The 5,416-nt window shown below is 35.2% G+C and overlaps 1 long non-coding RNA gene across 2 annotated transcripts; it reads left to right on the top strand.

Annotated features, from left to right (window-relative positions):
• The first annotated feature begins 2,109 nt into the window (after positions 1-2,109).
• Positions 2,110-4,759, top strand: LOC129357635 (uncharacterized). 2 transcript variants are annotated; one of them, XR_008605536.1, is made up of 4 exons: positions 2,110-2,286; positions 3,257-3,340; positions 3,916-4,006; positions 4,170-4,759. It is a non-coding gene; the product is annotated as an uncharacterized LOC129357635 (long non-coding RNA). The 2 variants fall into 2 exon arrangements; XR_008605537.1 differs by having other exon boundaries at positions 2,197-2,286; positions 3,257-3,283.
• The last annotated feature ends 657 nt before the right edge of the window (positions 4,760-5,416 follow it).

Below are 5,416 nucleotides of genomic sequence, written 5' to 3'. Positions count from 1 at the left end.
AAAGCTCCAAAGAGTAACTCCTCTTACTAAAATTTCTCACAAACAATAATTGATTGAAATGGCTCCCAATATGGTCTATTTAAATTATGACTTGTTAAGTTGCTTTATTTTAAAACCTTTTTTAGTTTTGTCATGTCCTGAGAACCAACGGGTAGATAGAAATGAATATCTGCGGGGTATTACAACTTAAATGAAATATTTAAAGCACCAGGGTTTACATAGAAAAATATACCGATTTTATTTTGTGGTTTTAAAGGCTTCCGACCCCACTTTGGATGGATGGATGGATGGATGGATGGATGGATGGATGGATGGATGGATGGATGGATGGATGGATGGATGGATGGATGGATGGATGATGGATGGATGAGTTCTTTTTTATAACTTTATTGTTATTGAAATTTTCAGAGTACAATCAAAAAGAAAAGTCAAACTTAGAAATTATAAGAGACAAAAAATACAGAACAATCAAAACAAATATTACAAACTGGAGGAAGACTCTTATTTTAGTAACACAAAAACAAGGGGACCGTTCATACCCAAAATTAGTCCTGTAGTGTTGATGTGACGTTTGTCCATTTTTCCCATTCATCCTGACGTTGCTCTTCTTGTGTCCTCAGTCTATGTGTTAGAATCTCCATCTCAAATGAAAAGTTCACAGTCTGTATCCATTCCTTTGTGGTGGGAGGTTCAGATTGGCACCACTTCCTAGTTATTACCTTTCTGACAGCCACCAACAGAATTTTAAACAAATAGCCGTCAGTATTAAGTATAACATCGTCCAAAAGGCCAAGATATAAAACCAGACCAGTCTTAGGTATTGTGTAACCTAATATTATTACAATCTTTTTGTGTATTTCGTTCCAGAACTGTAATTCTAGGGCAAAGCCAGAAAATATGCGCATGGTTAACATTAAATACTCCACAATCTCTCCGACACGGTTGAACAGTAGATTTGAATTTATTGGTAATTTTGGGTGTTATAAAAATCAGATTATATTCTTCCAACAATGTTCTCCCCAAATTTTGGAAGAGGATGTCATAATTTGGGTCTTCCAGATATTCAACCAGTCGTCTTCCATCAACAGAATTTCCAATTCCCTTTCCCATTTTGTTTAATATCCAATGTATTAGTGCCTCTATTTTCTAACAGATATTTATACACTGTAAAAAAGGAACCTCAGGGGTTATCACATTAACAAAAGAATATCATGTACTGTTAACTAAATAATTGCATGTTTGAGCCAAAAACATGATACAATCATGTTGCATAAACAAGATATTCCACAACTTCAACGTTTATAAAATTGAATCATGTTGAGCGAACATGATTCATTATAGTCAGACCGATCCTATGCTGAAGACCACGAGTGAGATCACGCGATATCACGCAAGTTCACGCAAGATTACGGGAAATCACGGGATATCACGCGAGAATACGCAAGACAATCGGTTTTTTCTCGCAAATGGAATAAAATGTATTCAAGGTGAGATAACGTGATTCAATTACGTCAGCTAGATCTTCCGCCAAAAAAAAAAAGAACGTCGGGGCGTATTACATTAACAAAAAAATATCATGTACCTTTCACACAATAATGTTGGGTTTGAAGCGAAAACGTGATAAAATCATGTTGGATAAACAAGATATTCCACGACTTCACATTTATAAAATTGAATCATGTTGAGCTAACATGATTCATTATAGTTAGACTGATATTGTGCTGACGACAACGAGTGAGATCACGGGATATCACGCGAGAACACGCGAGACAATCGGTTTTTTCTCTCAACTGAACTAACGTGATTGAATGACGTTATCTCAACTTGAATACATCTAATTCCTCAAGCTCCCAGGCTCTACCAGAGGCCTGGGAGCTTGAGGGTCCTGCGCAGTATCTTGGCTGTGCCAAGATATATATATATATATATATATATATATATATATATATATATATATATAATATATATATATATATATATATATATATTATATATATAATATATATATATATATATATATATATTTTAAACATATATATATATATATATATGTTTTTTTTTTTTATTTTATTCAATATCAATATTTGTCAAAGTTAATCTAATAAAAAAAAACACAGTGACGTCAGTTCCAAAGCGCTATTGTGTCAGACTCATCTCCCGCTGAAGAGGATCCAGCGACATCAAGAGATTACGGAAAATCACGCGAGATAACTGGCTGGCACCTTGTTGGGTTTTTTCAAGGGCAGAGGGGAGATTCCTGGCGTGCATCTACTTAATTTGAAGAAGGTAAGAGTCAAACTATTTTCATCTAAATCCATATAAAAATATGTAACTTAAAATTTCTCTACCATTTGCACCATTTTCTACTTGTTCCATACTTGTGTCACATTATTTCATGTTCTGTAGATTAAGTCGGTTAGGTTAAGGCAGATAGCTTTTTGTTTACATTTATCGCCGCACCATGTTAGGTACATTCTGTGCGAAAAAACTCTGCAGAGCCATATGTAGTGTAAGGGTCACAAAGCTGCTGCCAGAGACACAAATGGACCCCGGAAATGTCACAGTTTTGCTCCTCCTGAGCTCCCTGGAGGTTTAGTGGATTTTTAACACACTGATCTAACATCAGTCTATTTCTAACTATTTTAATTCTATTTCAGTAATGTTACTATGGAGGTAAATGTAGATACACACACACACACTTTGGTACCTTTCTATCATCATCGAGATTCTTAATTAATTATGGTAATAATAAAAAGTCCTACATTTCAGTCGGTGAAACCTGCAGAAAGCATTGCTTTCTGAGCTTTGTTAAATGTTCCTAAAATACCTGTTAGTTATGGATTTCTTGTATATTTTGTCAGGCTAAAACTCTCAATGGATTATCCATTATTACAGACTTGAGCTTTCTATTTTTTTTCTTTAAAATACATATTCCTCTGCTGTAAAGATGTTGGGGTTTTTTGGACTCTTCTTTGTTGTCCCCAAATAATTGTAGCTCAGAAACAATATTGAAGTTCATTGGTTTAATTTTGAAATGTTGATGTTTTTTGTGTTGATTGTTTGTGCTCATTTTGACCTTTGTTACTATTGCTTTCTACCATGTTCAATTCACCATTGTTCTGCACATATGTGCTTGCATACAAGTGTCCAGTGGTTATATTCATGAGGCATTCAAGGGACTTGTACTAAAAGATACAACTCAGTTCAGTATGAATTGCATATTTTAATGGCTGAAAATATATCTGATCTCTTTCAGAACATCACCTGTCTGTAATCCACCTGCGTAAGTACTGGTCAAGGGGCTCATCGGCTATCAAGTTATAGATTTCAGTGGCTAATAGTAAGTTTTGCCAGATCTAAAGTGACTGAATGTAGTGTTAGAGAGCTTATAGAGCTAGAGTTCAGCTAAACATTTATTTGGCCAGTCTGTTTTATTTGTCTTTATTTGCGTGGGGATGTGGAAATGTAAGGAGTGTAGTCTCTCTCTGTCTCGTAGATATGACCTGTTAAAACATTTTACACTTAAACACCGGCATATGCGACGTTATCCATGCCCACACATAGACTGTCCATGTACTTGTAAGACATGGAATGCTTTGCATATTCATTTAAGTAGAAGGATATAGACTGTGTTGACCATTCTGTACTTTTCACATATTTCTTTGGTGATATATTCATGTCTTTATTTAAACCTCTAACAGCTTCAGTTAGATGTTTAAATGAGATGTTAAACTCCATTTTAGTCATGGCATAATGAAGGGATACTAACAATTTTAAATATCTTTCAAATAGACTGCAAGCCACTGATCACTTTTGTTGTCACTTCCTTTGAATGTAGCTATGTTTTCAAGTGTGTGAACCTATACTGCTGGAGTTTTGAGATTGTTCTCATTGTTTTTTGATCTGCATATTTAGGAAGACACTGCTGAGGTCAGACGAGAGTGCATCCTCAAATGTCTGTGTGTACCTAAATGAAGATCCAGAGAAGCTGGTGAGGGAGTACATGGTATGTTAAATTCTCTTTGTGTTTACAATAGAACTCCTAAGAGTTGTTAAAATACTTTCACCAACTAAGGTCCATGAGTGACTCAATCAATGTCAGTCTTAATTTATTTATTTAATTACATGTGAATTGTCTCTCCCCCAATACCCTTCCCTAACTCCCTTAGGACGTTGATGAATGCGCAGAAATGGCCAAAGCCGAGGCTGTCCTCGGAATCGTCATTTGAGCAGAGGGTGCAGAGGCTGCCGATGCACATCTGGATGTTGGGATTGTCCTGGAGGAGGTGGAAGTTATGAACAGCTTGGGCAGTGTATCTTCTGCAATAGTGATGCTGCTGGGACTAATCTATGCACTAAACTTGAGCTACCCTCAAGTTTAGTGCGTTCAGCACTCAACTTGCTCAGTAACTCAAGCATACCTTTGAAGTAATACAGAAAATAATAATGAAATTGGATGGAAAGAACTTATCAAAGAAAACACAAGTTCTCAATATGAAACTCGCTGCTAAGTTGAGCAAAGTTTCACATGGAAAATGAGTGTTTAAAGTCTGCAGTAGAAAAGATTTATATTGTTACAGTTCTCTAAGTTGAGCAACTATACTGACATGTTTTATGTTGTAAAGAATTGGCTGGGAAATGAAACTGTAACCTTTTTGTAGTTGTTTTTTTTATTTCAATGTCCAACTCAGCTGTGTTTTGTGCTGTGTAAAAAAACGATGTATAACAATTCTGAAAATACAATTGTGTTGTACCTTTTCTAATTGTTGAGTGTTCTTCCTACACTTTCACCTAGTGCTATCTTAAAATGCTTGATTAACGCTTGAAAATATGTCTTTGAATTAACGTCATAAAATAATGGAAAGGATTTCCACACGATTAACTAGCTGTCTTTTAGCATGAAGCATATTTGTTGAGCTAACTTGCTTTTAGTGAGTTGGACCTACTGAATCAGGTAGTGTGAAGGTACCACTGTAAAATAAGGTGGTTTTCAACTAGATTTACATTCATCTTAATGAAGTTACATCAATGATTTGGTCTAAACATTGCAGATTAGTTGGGCGGGCTGTATTGCACTACACTGGGTCATGCTATAGTAACTGAGTTAAAGGAACCTTTAAAACATATGTTGAGCCAACACATTTCATTTGAATTTGAATAACCTTAATGAATGGAGTTGAGCCAACTCATTTGATTTACAATCATCCATTCCTTACCATAATTCTGGTTAAGCCAACATATTTGGTTTAAATTAGAACAACCTTAATGAATTATGTTTTGCCAACTCATTTTATTTATATAAGAATAACCACAATATTACGTTGAGCCAACATGTTTGATTTAGAATCACCCATTGAATCACCATTGTAACAAGTGGAGCCAACACATTTGCTTTACATTGGAATAATCTTAATAA

This window comes from Poeciliopsis prolifica, unplaced genomic scaffold (assembly GCF_027474105.1).
Source record: "Poeciliopsis prolifica strain line A6 unplaced genomic scaffold, Auburn_PproV2 SCAFFOLD270, whole genome shotgun sequence".
Classification (NCBI taxonomy): Eukaryota; Metazoa; Chordata; class Actinopteri; order Cyprinodontiformes; family Poeciliidae; genus Poeciliopsis; species Poeciliopsis prolifica.
The sequence above is the reverse complement of the archived record's forward strand: the minus strand, read 5'-3'. Positions and strand labels throughout refer to the sequence as shown.